At 35.3% G+C, this 22,451-nt stretch overlaps 1 long non-coding RNA gene across 2 annotated transcripts in view; it reads right to left on the bottom strand.

The window, feature by feature from the left end:
• LOC134470551 (uncharacterized) overlaps nucleotides 1–22,451 on the bottom strand; it is an 81,511-nt gene that overhangs the window by 21,704 nt on the left and 37,356 nt on the right. For both annotated transcript variants that reach the window (XR_010039496.1, XR_010039495.1), the window contains exon 5: nucleotides 20,133–20,231. This is a non-coding gene — a long non-coding RNA (uncharacterized LOC134470551). The remainder of the gene's footprint in view (nucleotides 1–20,132; nucleotides 20,232–22,451) is intronic.

Here is a 22,451-nt window from a genome sequence, read left to right as displayed (position 1 = left end):
ATTGAATTCCACACGGGAAAATGCCACGGGGGTACAATTTTCCTAAGCAGTGAGATCATCTTGAGTAAACTTCTACATTACACAATGTACACTGTTTCTCTATCTCCACAGTAATTTTAACTTTAGAAAACTCAGGGTATAAGAAAGCCACGTGAAAATAAATTTAAAAAGTTCATATCTAAAACAAAAGAGTAAACTATTTTTAATTAGCTCCCACACACTTGCACATGTATCAAGAAGGACATTTTTAAAGTATGTAGACTCCAGAAGAGTTCTTCACCATTCCACTTTTTGTCTGGTCTTTGAAAGGTGTCTATGACCAATGACAACCTCCCTTGAAAGGGCTGGTGGCTCAGCACCTGAAATGTCAGTAAAAGCACTGAATTCCTATATTATTCCTTAGAATAAAACTCCTCCAAAAAAATTGTCAGAATGATGAAGAAAATAATTCCCAAATGCAGTACGACCACCTCATTTCTTATCCATGAGTTTAGCAGGATTTAACAGTACCAAGCCACATTTGGCAACATGCAGATCATGAAAAGCTGTTGGCAGCAACAGAAGAGGAATCGCTGTGGGGATACAGGACACACTCTGGAGCTGAAGCATAATAATGCAGACACAACTTACAGAAATGTGCCAGATCCGAGGACAGGTTTATTATTTTTTTTTCTTTTTAGTAGCTGTTTTTTTTTTTTATATTTTAAATGAGAAAAATTTAAACCACGTATTAATGTCCAAGTGAAGGAAAGTGGTAGGAGTCAGAGATAAATTAAATGTACAAGACAGATTTAAGGATTTTCTTACCCGATAAGAGGTAAGGGAAAAACGGGGGAATCCAAGGTCCAGGGAAGGGATTAGACTTGTGCAGCCCAAGTTAAAGCTTATTTGTACACAACTACAAATGAAGTTTCAGGAAGGTGTAGGGATTGTCTTCCATAGGCTGGCACTTTTTCAGTGAAGACACAGAGGTAGGATCCAAAAGAATGAGACAGGAAATAAAAAGATATAAAATGTAAGTAAGGAAAACATTTGAAGCAACATCTGTGGGCCATGGAAAAAGTTGTACAGACTTAAACGTATTTTAATTGAGGAAATATAGCTTTTTAAAACTATACTTAGTCATTATTATAAAATGTTTCTGCAATGGCTAAATGTTAAAAATAAATGATCTGAAACACATATTGTTTTGATGAAGCAACATAAAAGGATGCTCCCTGGCTGCTCTGAAGAAAAGATGGTTTAATTCCACAATGGTTATTGGAAAAACAGAAAAATGGAAGGTACCTCAGAGAGCTACTTCCTCTGCATACAACTTATAAACTGACAAAATACTTATTTCTTTCAAAACAAGAGGTTAGCATCTTCTTTAAACCTACATACAGCATACTTGGGTAATAAATCATTGATAAAGTATAGCATTTATGTCTATATATGCCTTTTTAAAATGTTCTCAAAAGGAAAATACAGTAAATACTCAAGCCATTTTTAAAGAGATCAAGATTTAGGCAAGTCTGATGAGTTATACACACAGTTAACCAAATAGAAAACCTTATGTTTGCATAAGTCTTAGCAAAATTAATAACATTTGTCACCATTCACTTCCCTTTATAAGTAAACAAGCTCACTGAAATATATAAAGAATATAAAGAGACCTCCTCCTGTTTGATACATAAATGAATAGACTCCAGCTATGTGAAGGAATTAACCTTCAAGTGTGATGATTTCAAAATTTCCTTTAAGAACTCTCTAAGTTAAATAGTTACGAATTTTTGGAAAACTGCGTAACCCTAAGTGAAGCTGTGGGATTTCTAACTAAGGCAAACTGGATTCAATACACATTTAAACACTTACTAGATGCTGAGAAGACACTAAGATGACTAAATGTGGAGAAGCTCACCAACCAATTGAGAAGAAAGACTCCTTTGAATATAATTGGACACAAAACAGGAATCATCACAAGTGGTTTAAAACCATAACTCTTGAGTGATGTCTAGAATGTAATTCTGGTGTCATGGATCTGTGTCACTTTGCATAAACTGCTTTTCTAAGATTCAGTTCCCTTTTCTATCCATCCATATAAGAAGCTGCAAAGTACATAAGATGATGCCTGTCACTGATAAAGCAAGAACAAATGAAAGACAGAAACGTACATGATAGAGAGGTAAATTCAAACTGACCGATGATAGAGGCAATGGGATCCCCTGCCTGTAGGCCATCACTTTATCTCAGGCAAGATATAAAATCCAAAGTCATTTCCAAATTTAAATCTTCTGGGGAAATAACTGCAACTTACATATTTTCAGCACCATCACACTGAAAAAATTTCCCCTTAGAGGAGATCATCTCCTGGAGAGAAGCTTTCATATTTTGGAATTACAAATATTGGATTTTATTTTCAGAAAATCTCCCACACCCAAGCATTTGAATTATTGTGCCAAGTGGGTGAATCTATAGATCAGCAACTTCTCCGTGCAGGGCTGGGGCAAAATCAGCCCCAGGAACAAGAGGCACCTGGCATGTGAACACGCTGCTAGGCAGAGAGGTCCCGTGACACCAACCTGCCAAGCCTATGAATGAACGCAGTGCAGCTGTTGGGCAGTTTTTCTTTCTTTCACCAGGATAGAGACTCCATCCGACCTCAGCATTTGGGTGTGAACTCTTTTTGTCATCTTCCACTATCTTCCCCCGGGGACGTTCAAGAGCTGTGCTGGCTCTGACAAATTATAGCAATTAGCATCTGAATTTACGTTAACTGCAACAGAAATCATGGTCCATCTTTGGGATTTACATCACTGTCATTGCAAATACCATGGAAAATAGTAACTTCCTCTGCATTTAGTAACTTTCTTGAAACATCTTGGTTTAGATTAATGACCCAATTTGAAGATGTCTTATTCTATACCCACAGAAATCTATTCACCAGCTCAGCAAACCTTCCTAATGAATCAGCTAGAACTAAAATATCAACACAAAGTAAAACTTAGTTCATATAACCTCTTAACAATTCAGAGTATGTCTGGAGTATATTATCTAAAGCACCAAATTTTATTGAGAATTATGTGCAACCCAAACTACTTACATCAAATCGTTGGATGACTCATGAAATTATATCCTATGTTCTCTCAGTAAATGTTAGTGAAACATAAAATTTATGTATGTAGAGTCCAATTAAAATAGTATTCAACTAAGATATTGATATTATACATATTATGCAAATTATGAGTGTTTTACTATCTTAATTATACCCCAACAAACATTGTACTCTTCATTTTACACAGTAGACCTAAGTTTCCAGAAGTGATGGAATAACAGAGTTAGAACTTTCAACTTGTTCCAAATCGTTCAATGCTTCCACTTCACCTTGAACCTCTCAGCCAGTAAAAAGTTTTTAATATGCATATAAACAGCAAGAGGCTTCAGAAAAACCAGAACTCACACCTACTGCAGCTTCGCCTCCCTCACGGCACTGCCATCTAACACTCACAAGTACCCACCCCTGACATGGGAGCAAAAACCAGTGTTCTTACAAATTTAAGAGCATCCATAGAAGTGATTGTTTATGTATGTGGAAGCAAACGCATATATCAATAATATACGTATCTAACATCTTTTCCTGTCATTAATACGTGTCTGCAGCACATGTTTACATTCATTTTAGAGAGTGGGGACATGCACACAACACAGCTGGCTTCACTTTTTAGTTCCCTTCCTCTTCCCACCCACGTCACTGCACCTCTAAATCCTCATCCTCATTTTCATTCTCATTGTTATTCTCAGCTGACAGTCATGATGTATAATGTTTACATTCATTGAATAGACTCTTTTGCATGACATGTGTTAATTCCACTTAGAAAACTACAGAATAAAATGTACTCCATGATCTCAATTTTGCAAATAAATGATTATATTTATAAACACAATTAATATAAGCAATTTTAACTATAGTTTCTACAAAGGGATAAAGTTTAGAATTTAGGGAGACTAATTTTTAATTTATCCAACTCCTTTATCAAAAGTTTTACAGGAAACTGTAAACTTACTTCTTTCTAATAAAACAAACACTTACTTCTTTCTAATAAAAGAAAAATTAAAACAATTACTGATATAAAAGTCATGTTAGGGGCCATCTTTGGGACAGAATGAGAAATCCAAAGAACCATGCAGGGAAGTTGTGTGGGGGAAGCTCAATAGTCTTATTTCTGGTCAGAATATTATTTATACAGCTCATCATATTGTTGTTGGGTAGTTTCTTTAGAAATGGCTCACCAAAGGTGTTCTACGTCCTTTTCCTTGAACAAAGAATGGAATGAGAAAAGCAAAAAATGGTGGCAAAAGTTTTGAAAAGTGAGAGGTAAAGGAATAGGGAAAACAAATGTTTTGAAGAGCACACTTGAGCCAGACAAAGAGAGGAAAGGACAAAAATAAAAATATATGCTTTGATTTTGTGACTTGAGCAACTACTTCTAAGATAACAATACATAATTTATCAACTAGTGATTTACGATTTTTTTAAATTCTGTACCATGTTGTACCCTTTTTTATGTTCTGCTTTTTTTCTCTAAGTAAAAAAATAAATAAAAATAAAAATACAATTTACATCTAGAAGAACCAGAGACTACTACGAGGAGTCATGGTGGCATCTCATCTTTTTTATGCCATTCACATTTCATGGAAGCCCACAAGAAGTTGTACATATGGGGTCCTGAGATTATTTTGTTCTGTCCTGGGATTTTGTTACTGATAAGCATATTTTCCCAACCAGCTTTGCTGTACCCTTACCCCAATATCAATTTCATAATACCTTTTTTATTTTCACAACATCATTTTATATTATTTCTAGGTAGAGTAATCCCTCTTATGTATATGAGTTACTATCCAATCACCTCAGCAGATACCTACAATGAGATGGTACCAAATCCCATAAAATTATACTTTTATCTGTATGTAAATGCACAAATATAATGCTTTTTCTATTTTAACTAGCTAGTAGCTTTTGCAGTTAAAACTGCAACCACAAAAGCTAGCATAATTGTTCTCATTCTTCATATTTCAAAACTTTGTTCTTACTTAGACTTATCCATTTCATCATACTTTTTTTCTGTCCTTATTAAATTGGGAACTTCTGTCTTAAATTTGGAAGTTATAGCTTGTATGTAGGATATGTAAATTGTCAAAATCACAATTCAAGTGTGTTGAGACCATTATTAAAGAAGAAAAGAGATCTGAACACAAGTACTGAAGTCTCATGAGGGCCAGTTTGATAACCAAGATGACTACTAATAGGAGAATATAGATGAATGCATTAAACAAAGAAAAGATTCGCATCCCAGGCAGGATGAAGAAGGACCATGATCACAACTCTCAGTAGGACATGCACTTTGAATTGTTCTTAAGATTTGAGTGTATTTTTCAAAATGGCATATAATTATGAATCATTTCTGAAATCTTCCACTTAATATTGTCAGACTACAATTGATCCTTAGCAACTCAAACGATGGAAAGTGAAATTATGAAGAAGAATATCATGTGTTTAATTCCACAGTAAACCTACTGTAAGCTGGGTATTACACACCTGATCCCAGAACTCTTAGGAAGCTGAAACAAGAGAGAGTCACAAGTTTTAACCCAGCCTGATCATCTCACCAACTTAGTTAAACTGTGTTTCAAAAGAAAAATAAGTGTCAGGAGATTCACAAGGTCAAATGAACTCTCAAGTTTTAGTTTTTTGATTTGATATGAGCCCAAATTGTTGAATCTTTTTAATATTTTCTATGCATTCAGATTTTTTTTCATTAAGTCTTTGCCTCTGCCTCTGTCTTCAAGAGTTTTCTGTATTTTATCTTCTAGCAGGGTAAGTGTTCCTATTTTAGTATTTAGATCTTGGCTCCACTTTGATTTTAGTTTAGTTCATGGTGAGAGATACAGGTCTAGGTTTAATCTTCACCATGAGGGGAATCAGTGTTCCCAGCACCATTTACTAAAGAGACTATTTTTCATGCAGCGAAGATTCCAAGACTAATACTGATAGTTTGTGTCTTAACCTGTCAGTATTATGGTCATTAAAAGTTAATTTCTCTACTCATTTCTCTTCCTTCCTTTTTCCTCTTCATTATTTTTTTCCTTTCCCTGTTGACTTTTAAGCTATAAATGTGTTGTCTTTATCTACCAAACGCTGAGGATACCTCTCAACTTTATGAACAAATGGTAGAGAACTCAATTTGATATCCAAAAACAGGGAAATGTATCTTAATCAGATATAGTAAGTAATTTGGGGTAAACCATTCTGAAATAGAAATTAAAAGCACAAAATTTCTTAGTCTTCCTCTACACCTTCCAGTTCTCTCCCTCACTGACCCACCAAGTTCAGCTGCTTATTTCCCAGAATATATGATGCATCTCTGCCTGCTCCCACTGAGATATATTTTCCGACTTTCATTAAAATAGTAACTGCGTTGACTCAATAAAACACAGTTTACCCTACTAACATCCCCCAGAGCTTGCAAATTTGCATTTAATACTCCTTAGTGTCATCATAGCATTAATAATCTGTGCCTAAAGAGCTATAAAAAAGTTACACTTCCTATTTATAGAGGAAGCATCATAACCTTCCATTTTCACAACACTCATAATGTAGCTTAAATGGAATCACTGATACAGTTAAATGGATCTGAGATTTTTATAATCTATTGTCCCTCCCTGTATTCCCCAGTCCTGAAAAATAATACAACTACCTAGGGCCAGCCCTATGGTATAGACCTCTAGTATTTCTTTAAAAATTAATGAATTTTGGGCTGTGGATTTAGCTCAATAGCAGTCTGGCAAGCACAAGGTTGGAGGCTCGATCCCCAGTACCACAAAAAAAGAATTAATTAATTCTGAATCTTTTAGCTTTCTCACTGCAAATGGGACTGAGACTGGAAGAGAGCCAAACAAACAAACAAACAAAAAACTTAGAACCCAAGAAGCAAATGAACACATTATTACAAAGTTCATTGCATTTGCCACTTGTAAAGGGATTTTTCAGCTGAGACTTTGAGATCCACAGGAAATCCAGGTTCACTAATACAGATCCAGCCTCTATACATGACAGGATGAGTGGCTGATGTACATAGGACGCACTGTGATGATGTCATCCTTCTCTATTATTTCACGCCCCCACCTCTGTCTCTGTCTCTGTCTCTCTGTCTGTCTCTGTCTCTGTCGGTCTCTCTCCCTCTTCCACACTTCTGCCTTCTCCTCCTTCTTTTCCTCTCTATTTTATTCCTCTTCCCTCTCTTTCTCTTTCTTTTTACTCTTCCGTCTCTTCTGCTTCCCTCATCCATTTAGATAGACAGGTGAAAAGAAAACTAGAATGTTGATTTTAATGAAACTTTCAGATAATTACTCAAAACCAATGACCTCAATAGCATTGCACAGTCAGCTAGGGAGTTTGAGAGTCAGTTGATAAACAGGAGAACAAAATGCACAACCCAGGGGACTCACATGTGGAAATTATTTTTAATTGTTTGCTCAAATCACAGCCCAAATCTGCTTCAAGATCAGTCTGTATCTCTTTTGTCATTTAAACTCAATCAGATTTCAGAATCATTTCTGAGCCACAAATGGTGGTGCAGGCTTGTAATTCCCACTCAAGAGGCTGAGGCAGGAGGATTTCCATGAGTTCAAGGCCAATGTAGGCTCCATGGTGAGGTTCAAAGCCAGCCTCAACTCCATATTGAGTCCCTGTCTCAAAATAAATAAATAAAAATAAAAAGAATCACGTTTGTTTTCCCGTTTTTAAAGATTTTTTAGAATGAAAGTGATACATGAAATGTGAAGGAGTATAGAAAACAAGGATAGACTGGAAAGTGAAAAGGCGCAGGTGGCCCCACACATCTGCTGTGCTGCCCGAGTCATTCATTCAAAACCTCTCTGGGCTGCGCTTTAATATTCAGCTCGGATTTGCTGAGTCCAGGACCAATTACAATAATTTTTAAATGCCTAGTGCAAACAGAGGCAAAGTTATTAGGGTGCAACCTGTCAACCAAAGTAAGTGATAAAGTTAGACCTAGAACAGTTTGTTTTATTTTTTTTTTTAAAAAAAGGAATTTTAGAAACATAAATAAATAAGATGAATGCATCAAAACTAAATTGTAAAATAATGTAATTGAACTGCAAAATAAAAAAGAAAGGAGAACAGGAGGAGATGCTTAGTGCAGTAACACACAGAAAAACATACTCATTGATTCAAAAAGATAGTCAAGCTAAGCAAGAATGTAAGTGCACATTGCACTTAAGAATTAAGTACAAAAGAGCAAGAATTTAAAAGTCAATTAAAAGATTTTTGACAGAAGAAAGTTCTCTGCTGACCTCAAGTAAAAGTGAAGGTAAAAGTAATGTGTTGGTCAAAAAGAAGACGGTGTAATGAAAAATGAACCCTAAATTAAATCCTTACTGAAAAAATATGGTATCACCAACTAACTTCTGTTAAAAGATGTAAGCCAGCTTACTCATGAATTTAACCAAACCTCCTCGGGGTTTCTTTAAAGTGGAGGATGATTGAAAAACTATCCCACTCATTCCCTAGAGCCCTTGTAAATTTAATGTCAAATCTAAAGCAGAACAGTAGAAAAAAAGGAGGCAGAGAGTAACCCCTGTAGATCACAGAACAGCAAGCTAAGTCATAGCGCTCAGTAACAAAATAATGAACTATAATTAAGTCAACTTTTCTGACTCATTATAAATAAATATAAAATCAAATACATAAATCCTACATGCACAGCAAACTACCTATTAGAATTTTTTCTCAGAATTTATAAATGAAGCATGGATTTTTCATGCCAATAAGTTGTCCTTGTACATTATTTTCTTATATTTTTAGTATCATCAGAGGACAAATATATCATAATTCACAGTGGGAAACTTTATGTCCAAGATACACTGACAAATGCAACGATGTACTAAGCTTTGAGGTGCCTGCAAGGAAATTTAAGGTACTATACCTAATTTTCAAATGTACCAGTTTTAGAGCAATTATTATCTTTTCACAATCTCTTATCACTTATCTAAGAAACTGGTCATTTACTTAAATGCTTTGAAGTTTGGTTGTAATTACCCACTAATTAAAGTACAATCTTTATTTCTTAAAGAGAAAAAAGCAGCAAACATTCACTGAGATGAAGTTTCATCTGGACGAATTAATTTATTTTCACATGGCTTTTAATACGAATATGCTGTAGAAAAGAAAATGATTTTTCATTGAAACAAAGCCATGTCAGTTTGAAGATTACGCAGACAGGGACAGAGACAGAGGCAGGGACAGAGAGAGAGATGGTAGAGATGGAGATACAGATTAGAGACAGAGATGACAGAGAGATAGAGATAGGGATGAGGATACAGATACAGATACAGATACAGATACAGATACAGATACAGATACAGATACAGATACAAATAGATTATATGTTCAGGGCAAAGCAAATGCATTTCCTCAATTACTACCAAATGAACTTGAGAAATATAAAAAAAAAAAAAGAAAAAGCAGAAGTTTGGCTTTTCATTTTAGTTCCTGCACTAGTTCTGCTATTTGAAATTTAAAATCTTATCTATATTTGTACTTTACAAATATAGCAACATATCAACCTACTTCACAGAGCCTGGTAAGGGTGTGATAATAATTTCTAACTGTCCCTCAGATCCCCCAAGGGATTGTTTCCCAGAGGATTGGTAATAAAACCCATGTATATACAATTCTTTAATACAAAATGCTATAGTATTTGCATAGAATCTACAGTCTTCCCATATGCTTTAAATCAAATGATATAATATCAATTAGATGTAACAATGAATGCCATATTTTATTGCTTAAGGAATAATGTCATAAAAAGATCCCTGTGTGTTCAGTACAGATGTACTTTTTCAAATATTTTCAGTCTAAAGTTGGTTGAATCATAGGTTAAGACACACAGTTATTGAAGTTCTAATGTAATTTAAAAAACATACATAAACAAATGAAAATAGTTTATTGTGCTTTAGAATAAAAATGAACATAAAAAGAACTCTAAAATGACCTTAGTCTACACTGAATTAGCTCATCTGTAATGGGGGAAACAATTTATACAAAATCTAAAATAAGATCCAAATAAGGTTTTTGTGCCCCAAAGTAACAAATCTTATTAACCAAAGTTCTGTGTATGTCCATTGAAAGAACATCCTATTTTAGCAGACTCAAGAATATGGTCCATGTGACTCTCAAAGACATTAACAGGGCATTAACCTCCAATGGGCAGAGCTGAATGAAAAGTCCTCAGAGGAACAAGAGACAGGATGGGGATAAAGAGTGAGGTGTTTCAAACAATAGAGGTGTTTTCTCGTTTCATTCATCCAGAAAATGTTTCTTGTCTTTTCTCAGATGTTACAGAGATAACCCCAGAAATATAAATTCTGAGACTAGATGGGTACAAAAAACAAACTGAATTGCTAAAACAGACTTTTTGCGGTCTTGCTGTTTTAATGTCCACTTTGTATGCTTTGATACTGTGACTTGAGCAACTATCTCTAAGATGATAATGTGTAATCTATTAACTGGTGATTTCTTACTGTGTTTTTTTGTTTGTTTGTTTGTTTGTTTGTTTTGTAGTTCTGTATTACTTGTACCCTTACACCGCTTTGTTTTGTTTTGTTTTTTCTCTTTTTCCTCTTAAATAAAATTTAAAAAATAAAATAAAAGAGACTTTTGCATATGAACTTAATACATGGTTGCACAGAAATTGTGACTTAAATTTAGTATTTATTTTTCAGCAGAAATATAAAAATAGTATATTAATATGAAACATTTTGTTGATGTTTATTTATATAATTGCTATGAAATTTCTACCTAACTCTGCATTTAAGCTGCAATTATTACTATTCTTTTTTTCCCACCAAGAAAATCTAAATCATCCTTCTGGTTACTAAATGAAATAATCCTTTAATGCACAATCAGAAGTTTATTTCAAATTGCCCAGTATTTTATGAGTGGTTAGACAGTCACTTTGCAAACAAACAAGAATTACAAAAGACAACTGCATAATAAATAGAAGAATTTAATTAGTTCAATTTAATGAAAAACTTCTAAAATTCATTTCATGCCCGGAAACAGATTGAAGTAGGCTTCTACTAGGATTTTTTCCTTCCTGTTTTGCTAATCTCTAATGTTGTAAAGACTGAATACATTTTAATCATGTTAACATGCATTTTTGTTTTTATCAGTGATCTTCAGATAAACATGTTTAACCAATATTTGCTCCATTACCAAAACAAAGAAAAAACAAGCAGGACATTAGGTCTATGTTCTCTCCTCATTTTCATTTTCCACATAATCCAGCAGTGCTGTGATGAAATTAGCACATAGCAATAACTGTTTTCTGAATGAATAATTATATATGCAATACGATGATGTGAAGTAAAGGAGCAGGCATGTGGCTAAGAACTGCGGAGTGCACAGCGATAAACCCCTCTCTAGTGGAAGGCTGTCAAGGAGTCAGTCTCTTTCTTGCATGTCTGAGACACCATATCCAACACCCACAACTGAAAGGGCGAGAGGCTTATTTTGGCCACATTTTGAGTCTATGGTTGGTTGACACTAAGGCAGAAAGAGCTTGACAAAGGAGCATGGTGGAGGAAAGTCTTCTCTTATCAAAGCAACCATGCAGCAGAGAGCAAAGCAGAGTCACAAAGGAAGATACACCATTGTGAGTCGTCCTTTAGTGATTTACGTTTTCCAGCAGGCCCCACTTACCCACCTTGCCACAACACACTCAGCCAGGGAACTCAGAAGGGGATGAATCTTCTGGCAAGTGAAGCACACCTATGATCCAACTACCTTAAAAAGCCTTGTCCTTGAGCATATGAGGATTTCGGAACATTCTTGATCTAAACCATAACACAAGACTGAAACCTTCACCTCCTTTCCATTCCATATTCAATGTATTAATAAGCACTAAAGTCTGGGTTTGTTTCCAAGTTTTGCACCTGTTCTTTTTCACTCAACTTAAAGCTTCCAGGTAACATCATTTGCAGTTCAATCAACTCCAGAGCACGTGGGAAAGACAGGCTATACCAGCTTGTTTATTTTAAGACACTGTTACAGATTCTGTCTGGATGTTTCCCCAAAGCTTAATGCAGTCATGGAGGAGACAGCTTTTCATATGTGGTTGACTCTAGAGTTCAGGATTCATGGTCCAATGCTGGGATTAAAGGTATGAGTGCTACACCCACCCTAGGGCAGGTAATTTGCATAGAGAATAAGGGACAGAAAGACCCTTACCTCTCCCTTGCTGCTTTTGTTGTTTTCTGTTGCCATAAACTGTTGCCCATCTGCCTTGGAGCCTCCTAATTATGAACTGAAACCTCTACAAACCTCTGGGCTAATAAGCCTTTTCTCTTCTAACTTGTGAATGTCGGGTGTTTTGTCTCAGCAAGAGAAAAGGCAAACACACATATCAAAGTTGATTTAGACCATCCATCTGAGACAACCATGATGGTCTTAAATTAATCCTTCTACCATAGATTTGATGATCATTTCTCACGGTGAAGGGAACCTCTAAGTTTCAAAAATGGTAATATCTATTTTGTTGATCCTGGCTATATAATTTAATTTCTGCTTTTCTTCTGCTTCAAATCCCATTGTACTTATACATAATTCTCTGTGAAGACTGGAATCCTACCAGAACTGCACCCTACTTGGCTCTTCCAGAACATATGGGTAGCTGATTCAGTCATTTTCTCTTAAAAGACAACTGTCCTTTTAAAATTTTTTAACCGCAAGCTATGATTCTACATAGAATTAAAGCACTATATTCATGTTCCTTTTCTAGAACTCCCAGGGTTGTGTCCCACAAGTAACTTTTCACATATAAAATTGTTCACACAGTTCAAGTTCAATCATCATTATCCTGTTTGTTGCTGGATATTATGCAGCAGGTTACTCGGTAAGGCTCTCATTTACCCTAGAGTTAGTTTTTCATAATTCTGCAACTTTGTCCCCAGAAACCTTGATAGTCACGGTCAGAGCCTTTAAGCAAGATCTGATCTGCATCTCATAGTCTCAAAAGTTGACTTTTTAGGTCATCGTTTTTGGAATTCAATAACACTTTTTGAAGGAAAGATGAAAATAATTTTGACTTGATGGCAATTAACTGTTCTTCGATTTGTTAACAAGTTTTTACCCCAATCTGAATTTCTTTCCCTCACAGAATTGTAAAATCAATAATAAGACTGAGAACCACTGAATAGTGAAAGGGACTTTCATTAGATCAGAAAAGGAAGCCAAGCACAAATCGACTGTGATTTTTCTTAAGTAGCATATAAGCAGATTGTTTCAGTCTCCATTTAACTTTAAGTTATGATATTAGCCATATTTCCCATCTCTGAATACAGTACTTGGTATTCACAATTTAAAAGAGTAGAGGTTTGACTTGGCTATTAGTTTTAGGGAATTCAGTTTGTAGGCAGCTGGCTCAATGGTAGAACCATAATGGCAGAAGAGCATGACAGAGCCAAGATGCTCAGTGCCCAATGGTCAAGAAGCAGACCATAGAAAGAGTGCCAAAGAGGAAGAGTGAGAGACCAGATGTTAACCTCAAGACACAGCTTCCATGACCCACTCTGGTGAGTTAAATAATGAGCAACTCCTAACACGCAGCTAAGCTAAATAGGTATGGTGCCGAATATGGATGACCCACCTGAGGCTTGCCAACAGTGTAAAGAGAGAACTGGAGCGGAAGATAGTGTGCAGTTGGGTCTCCTGGAAAAAAACTGTCACACTGGTTTTCTGGATATGAACTCAGCTGTTCTCATTTTTGGAGGAGCTCAGGCCCTTGCTGTGGCTGTGGATCACGACATTTCTCATCAGGGGAGCCCTGGTTCTTACCTTGAATGTCACCTCTTTGCTCCAGTGCAGATCCCTCAGCCTGCTGGCACAGATTCTTCATCCTACTGGTAAGAATTTCTAGCATCCACCACTGAACATTGGGTTGTCCCAGTACAGATCCTCAATACAGATTTGTATAAGACATTGTCAGGATTTCTAGGCTCCAGTTGGACTCATGGAGGACATTGGTATGGGCTCTAGGTCTTTAGCTGGACTCACACAAAACATTGCTATGGAACTTAAGTGCTCATCTGATTTTCTGGGTCTCTAGTATGTGACTCCAGGTGAATATTATAAAATATTATAAAATAATCCTATAAATTATGTGTGCTATATTAAATCTTGACCCTTACTACAGTATCCACCCAGATACATCCAGAAGTATGCCCCACCAATTCCCTGGATGATTTACCACAGCCAATCAAATTGGTGACTTACCTCACCTTCTATATCTCATTCATTGTCATAATTATACCCAGATAAGTCTCCTTAAATGATACTTAATCTCCTGATAAGGACAAGTTCATAATTTCATTTGATATTATACATATCCTCACACAGCAATAATTGAAGCAAGCATTTTCCTAAAGTCTATAATTACAGCATTTTCAAAAAGTTCAAATCTATTCTGAGACTCAAGGCAAAATCTTACCTGTGAACCACCATGAAAATAAAATCTAGTTACACAATCCCAATTATAATGGCACAGGCTAAACATTCTTATTCCAAAGGAACTAATACGGAGAAAAGAAAAGAGTTGTGCCCCAAATATAATGAAATTGAGGAGAGCAAGCATTAAGCCCTACAACTCCATTTCTAACACTGAGGGAACATGGCAACAAATTATGTGCTCCAGAGGGTTTGAGCAGCACCACTCCTATGTTAGTGAAATTTTCAGCACACACAGCATGTCTCTTGTACTGGATCAACTCAAAACCTACAACTTTCCTTGGCAGATATTCTATGCTCCTAACATTTCAAATTCCAGGGGTCTCAGCTGTATCTCTAGTTTCATTTACCAAGTTTCACACACAGCCTTCTGATGAGCTCCGGGTCTGTTCTCGCAGGCCTTTCTTTGTAATCTGCATGTGTGTCTCCCTGATCTCACAACTCTCACTTTCTAATCCCAGTAAAACTAGTATCACATGGGTACCATCAAATTCTTCTGTTAATGGTAACAGTAACCAGGTTCCTTTGGACCACAGTTGCAGAGACCTCTGAGTGCCTGAATGGCTAATCTGAGTGGAATGAATTCCAGGGAACAAATGTCCTAGGATTTTCTTCTTGAGAATGTGTCCCAGTAACATACTTCTCAAATGGAAGACAGACACCTTTTAAAATGACATAGGTGAGGTCTGCCTGCTTCATAAGATGCAATTCTTGTGTCTGTTCATCCTACTTTATATTCCTTATTAATTGAACAAGTCTCTTAAAAATCCATATTTTCTGTGGCCTTAATGGTACCTGTGTTCTAATGGGTCAAAATCTAAGTTTTCCAAATTTTTCTCTTTTGTTTTTGCCGCCAGTTCACATGAGAAACAATTGTCAGTATTCATGCTTCAGCTTGAAATCTGGACTCTTGGAAATTTCTTTCTCTAGCTTAGTCAATTCACCACTCTTAATATCAGCCTACTGCAAAATCTCAACAAAGGGTATCAAAACAAAGGGTATATGAACAAAGGGTATAAAAATTTTTGCCATAGTGAAATGCAGATGGACTTTATTCCAGCTTCTAATGGAGTCCCTGTCCCAAATGAAGGCTTCTGAGCCTGGCCTTTACTATCTTCATTCCTATCAGCATTCTGATACTCTAAATTCTGACCAAAACCACTCATCAGCCTGCTTTCAGAATTGTAGTTCTTTTCTAGCCTGCATATTCAAAGCTTTCCAAACTCGTCTCACAAACTAGTTCTAATGACTTTTAAACTACATGATCAACTACAGTCACAGCTATGACACAAATTTTCTCCTACTAATTATCTGCATTAGTTTTCCCATCACAAAACACAATACCCAACATACATTCCTTAAAAGAGCAGTGAAATTTGGTTCACAGTTTTGAAATATTCAGTCAATAGTCAGCTGGCTTCAAGGCAGAAAAGAAATTGCTGAAGGGTAGGATGGGGACCAAAAATAGTTTGTTCATGTCAGCCAGGAAGTAGGGCATGACAAGAATTCCAAAGAAGAAATGATAAGGGACCAAAAGTACACTCCAAGACTATGTCTCTATGATTCATTCAGATGCACCCAGATATGTTCTCCACCAATCCCAAGGTCAGATTCCAGAATCAATCAAGTTGACACTTCATCTTGATTACCACAATATCTAAACAAGTTGTTGCAAATGTTTGATAAGTGAAAATGTTAGTCTCACACTGTAGCAGGTAGCAGTATATACTTTCCTTCATGTTAATTATGTGACTGTGCTATTAGAAAAAACACTTTCATAAAGGAATTTTCTAATTTATCTTTCTGAGTAGAACGTTAACTTATCTAGTTAAATAAGGCACTAATAAATTTGGTAAAACTAGACTATTGGTTGATCATTTTCCAATTCAAATATTCAATACTAAATAATTTTCTACTAGGTAGAGAACACATTAATGGCTAGCTATTATAACACACTGACTTGGGAAGGCCCCCTGAAAAGTACCATTGACCAAATATTTTCTCAGCCAAGGTCATAGAAGATAGTGTTTAACCTAAGTTGCTTCAGAAATTGTGATATTTTCCTTTGGTATCTTGGGCTGTATATTACACCTTCTTAGTTACTTTTTACTTGTTGCTGAGACAAAATACTTGAACCCTAAAGTTAAGGAAGGAAAGGATTATTTCTTACAGTTCTTAGAATTTTCAGTCCATACTCAGTTGGCTCCAAGTCAGGGTGGCATGGCAGGGCCGCAGTTCATGGCAGCTGCAAACAACGTCATTTAATACAGGCAGAAACTGGCAAGAGAGAGACACACCTTCTTCCTGCCATTACATAGTATGTTGGCTCCACCCCTGAGCGGGTGTGGCACTCACACTACCAATCCCAGTGCTAGACAAGGAACCAATCACAAATGCTAGATTTGTTCAAGTCCATAATTCATGAGGCTTGAGGACCATTGACACAAACCATGACACCTTCCTATCCAGTAAGTGAAAGAATCACTGAGGAACACTTGTTCTAACATTGGTGGTGATTAAATAAATGTTGACTTTTCAAAACTATACCTGTATTCTCATTCCTGGAACCAATGAATGTGACATTATTTGAATGGAGAGTCTCAAACTGGCACACAATTTAAAATTTACACATAATTTATTTTTGGAATTTTCGGTTTAGTATTTTCAAACCACAATTGACTCTGGATGACTGAAACTGTAGGGAAATAGTCATGAGCAAAAGTTGGGACTACTGGGATGGTGTTTAACTCAGTGGCATAAATGCCTGCCTGGCAAGTGTGAGGTCATGCATTCGATCCCTGGTTAAAAAATAAACTGGACTACTGCATAATTACACTTAGAATTTTGGGGTAATACTATTCATAATTATTCAAATGAACCCTTAATTCTGTGACAAGAGTCCCAAGAAGATGCAAAAGTGTAAATGCTCACACAAAGGGAAAAGCCATACAAAGACAGAGACTAGACTGGAGTGATGCAGCCACAAGCAAGAAACAGCAGAAGCCATGAGAAGATAATAAAATAAGAGAAGTTACTTCTTTAGAGTTTCCAAGAGACAATATGGCCTTGCTAATACTTTGATTTTTGGAATTTGGGCCCCCAGAATGGTGAGGAAAAAATTTCTGTTGTTTCAAGACAGAAACAAATTGTTTAGTAAATTTAGATACAGACATACTAGAAAATTAGTATAAAGTTAGTATTTGTATTAACTTAAATTATTTGAAAAATCAATTAAAAACAGACCAAAAAATAATGAGACCCAAAATACCCAACATATATTTCTCTGTGAATTTGAAAATAAAATATACCAAATAATCAAAGTGTTTATAACTGGGAAAAATTGAATATAAACACAAAAAATTGTCAGAGAGAGGACCTTACATTGGTTCATAGAGAAATAAATGGCAGGGAAGGACAAAATGAAGAAAAAATGAGCCAATAAGGTGCCATAACTCTCACCAGCTTACTATGACCAAAACCTAAAGTTGTTGCAATTTTCATTTCTAAACATAACCTCCCACGACTACAGACAATCTGATCTCAGCAACCAAAAGACTCCTATTGACACACTCATTCTGAACAATAATACAAGGCTTTTCTGTGGTTGTATTTTATGAGTAAAACTAACTGCCCTTAAACCTAATGAGGGAATAATCATATCCCAGCTTGTTCTCCAAGGACTCTGATGTTTCAAATAAGCATTTGCTCATATGCAGTGCAGCTATTTGAAGAAACACTGAAGGCTTGCTTCAGGTCCTGTGTGCCAAGACAGGGTGACCTGTCACCCTAGTGAGAGCACTTGTCAGCTCATGGTTTCCAAAAGAGCTCATCCACTGTATCTCTGGTATAGAATTCAAAGAGAATCTACTAATCAAAATTAATGCCACCATAAAACAATTAAAATAAAATTTTATTAGCTTAACTAATGAAATATTTTAAAAATAACCAAGTACTGTTATCCAATCATTTATTTTTTCCATATCATTTTTACCTCAATTTTAATGACCAGAATATTACATTCATTAGCTAATCATTAATTCACTGAATTATATTTTATTGTTTGTATTTTAAATTGAAATAAAAGGCATTTAAAGACTACTATAGGTTAAATTGGAATAACTGAATATTATTTTCCATATATAAAGTTCTGCATAATTAATACTGATAGAACTTAGTAGCAAAATAAATAGTCCCTTTTTTGAAAAATGCCATATTTACTTTTAATATGTAATAAACAGCATTTGCTATGTTTTCTCACCATGGTTATCAAGAAACTCAGAGATAAATACAATGTTAATTATGTTTAGTATTTTATTTTACTACAAAAGGTCTGGATATAAGAAGTGGTTAGGTTCACAGACTTTAGAATCTGCAACAGTTAGTGCAAATACTGAGTCTGTCAAATGACAGCTGTATGACCTGAGACACCATAGGACTCAGTTTTCCAATCTACAAAGTGGAGATCAAACAATTACTTCATAAGACTCTCATAAATAAATAGAATAATATATATAAAATGCTATATTGTTATATATATCATATGTTCATGTCTCTATTTTCATTTTGATATTTTATTCTAAATCACTTCTTATTCTTTTTGCTAAATAGTTAAATATGAATATAAATATATAAAACTTAAGCAAGAAATAATAAAAGAACCAAAAGCTTAGATAAATAAATTAAAAATATGATAGTAGAATTAATAGGTCATCCAATTTCCGAGCTTTAAAAATTCCTCCATGATTACGCACTTATTAGTGGTTAGGTATGTTGGAACAAGGCAGGAAAAAATGTGGCACTTGGGACATCGTAAAATGTTATCTGATCACAAAAATGAAGCTTTGGCAATTTCCCCAAATTAGTAGAGATAAGAATTAATCTAACTAGTCGGTCATAGGGGTGTTATCTTCCATGTGTACTAACCTACTGGTCTATTTCCTTTGGCACCAGCATAAATCTCACCCTTAGAATTATAGGACAGACTCCTAGATATGGAGGAAGCACTAATTTGAAAGATAAAGCAAAATTGGGATTATCTAGAGATGAACAATCAAAGAAGTTGCAGTCATTTTTCAAGCCAGAGTACATCTAAGTGATTATGCATCCTGAATCAAGGATTAGCAGATATACCGCACGCATGAATATTTGTGGGTTGTAGGAGAAAAGTCTTAGAAAAAAGAAATTCAGAAGCAATGAATAATATTTATAAGTGTGAAAGCAATGTTTTAAATTGCAAGCCAAATGAATTCATTCCAGTACTAGGAAAAGCGTTGGGAATCTTTTAAAGCTTCATGAACTCTGTTAATTTCTCTAATTAAAATAAAGTGTCAAGAGTTACAGACACTAGAACCATGCTATATCAACATCTTATCTAATGAGACCTAAAACCCAAGAAAAAAGAAGTGAAGAAATTACTACAGCATTAGATGTACTACAAATCAGCTGTTTCTTGCAAATAATCCTGTTGTCTTATCAAGGCTTTTGCTCAGAATATATTACACTGATTAATGTGAAGATGTTACTAATATTACTTGCAAGTTTACAAATATGAATAAAATTAATTTGTAACCTGAAATGTTATGATTGTGTTTTAAACTCTCCTACACGATGGCCACAGATTCTAAAGTTTTGTCTTCATGCAAACCAATCATCAGTGACTGCTGGAATTCTGTAGATGAAAATAAAATTAGATAAATTACAAACACTTGCTTTGGTTCTTGTGTTTTACCCATATCAATTATCATATCTGAGAACAAAGGGATAATGTAACTTGCTTAAAGTTTTTTCCATTTGATTTGAAGTAAAATTCAAGGATTTTGCTGCAAATATTCAATCACTCATGCATTGTGTGTTTACTGCCTTTTATGGGTTATATTCATATCTCATCTCCCCTCTTAGGGTTGGTGTACTAGAGCAATAAATGGGTATGACCAGAATTTTACTGATTTTTTAAGTTGATTTTACTGGCCTTTTTCAAATATCAATTTTTTTCTAGTCATAAAATAATTCCTTAACTGGTGTAGGCTACAAAATGACTCACAATGATGGTCCTACCATAGCACCCAGATTCTGTAAATATGTTACCTTACAGATATGACTAACAATCTTGATATGAGGACATCATAGTGATATGCGAATCATTATTGTCTGGACATGCCAGGTTAATCACAAGGGTCATGGAAAAGGAGGCAGTGAAGTGAAACTAAAACCAGGATGTGATGACTGTAGGAGAAAGAAATTGGAAAAAGCTAAACCTCTGGCTTTGAGGATGGAGAGGATGGAGAGCCAAGGAATGCATACAGATGGCCTTTAGCCAAGAAACAAACCCTTCCTTAAAGCCTCCAGAGGAATGTGCTCTGCCAAACAAGGACATTTTGCACTGCTGACTTCCCAGTTTGAGAGAGAATAAATCTGTGTGGTTTAGATCCATTCAGATCAGTTATTTGTCACAGCAGCCACAGGGAACTAATACATTTGTTAAGTTCAAATACACTGTATTTGTATTCACATTTGTATATGTGGTTGCTGTAGGTGTAGCAAAGGTGGTACAAAACAAGAACAGACCTCAGAACACTTGATTAGACAGAAATTGCTCTTCACTTGCTTTCTTAACCTAAGTAAAACAATATTATTTGTGTTCTCTTAAAAGCCCAAATAGAGATTTCTTAAATTATTGCAAAATTTCCTTCAGAATGATTTCATAAGAACTGAGATTTAAAAAAGCAATTGGAATCAATTAACAATTATTGAAGCCACGACAAAAAATCTGCTAAACAGGTAAAAGCAGTAAAATTATAGAAATGTATATATTATATTGTGCAACCCCTATGTTTTCTCACTATGCAATTATCAAATTATTAGTCATATATACTTAAAAAATAGGGAAGTTCTTAAGTAAAGTCAATGTCATTTCTTATTTCTTGATTTTGCATTGTCTGCCGTGCTTTTGAATTTGGAAAAGCCTTAATCAAGATGGAATTCAATCCATATAATTCTACCTGTCTGAATTTTTTTCAAGATGCAGAAATTTAAATTCAAGATTTTTCCTGTTAACTATATTTATTTTGATTTTTTTATCAGCAATTACTCATCAACTACTTGTTGATGAACTTCTCTATATCATCCTCTTGTTAGTGAATGAAACTGTTTAAAAGTTGATTCTGGACAAATGTATGAAGAGGTAAGCACTACATCCATGTAAACTGTACCCACTGAAGCTGTATTCAAAAACCAAAGGGCATTCCATCTCTTCCCTGATGCATGGTGGGAGATGAGAGAGTTGGCATTCAAGGGCCTGTGGACTGCAGATGCACACAAAAACAATTTCCACCTAAAGTGACTTTTTAAAAAGTCATCACTTGTTACTGTGAATCCAAGTCATGATTTCCTCTAACAACCCAATATGCAGAAGCTTTTGGTTTTGCTGCTCGATGAAGACAATTAGGATTATTCTTGGCTCACATATTTATTGTATTATTTTTTGTCATTATTTGAGAGTGCATTTTTCTACTTTAAAAAAACTTTATTGTAAAACAATAAGTTGTGTTATGCTGGCGGCCTCCTCACACACCTCATATTTACCAATATTGTATCTAGAGCCTAAACCAAGTGACTGATGTATACCACTGAGTTTTGTTTAAATATAAGCTATAATGTTTGCTTGATGACAAAATTGCTAACAGCACACACTGGGGATTTAGCTCAGTGGCATAAGTGACCTTGCAAGCGCAGGGTCGTGAGTTCGATCCCTGGTACTGATTGAAAAAAAAAAAAAAAAATGGAAACTTTCCTCACCAAACTATGGCTCTTCTGTCTCCATTAGTTTCATCATGTTGTATCTTGCTGTATTATACTATATGTGATAATATAAACAAAAATTGTTATAGGC

The sequence above is a fragment of the Cavia porcellus genome, unplaced genomic scaffold (assembly GCF_034190915.1).
Source record: "Cavia porcellus strain 051 isolate PalLab524CR breed Dunkin Hartley unplaced genomic scaffold, mCavPor4.1 scaffold_15, whole genome shotgun sequence".
In the NCBI taxonomy this organism is placed as follows: Eukaryota; Metazoa; Chordata; class Mammalia; order Rodentia; family Caviidae; genus Cavia; species Cavia porcellus.
Note: the sequence above shows the minus strand (reverse complement) of the source record. Positions and strands in the feature narration are given on the sequence as shown.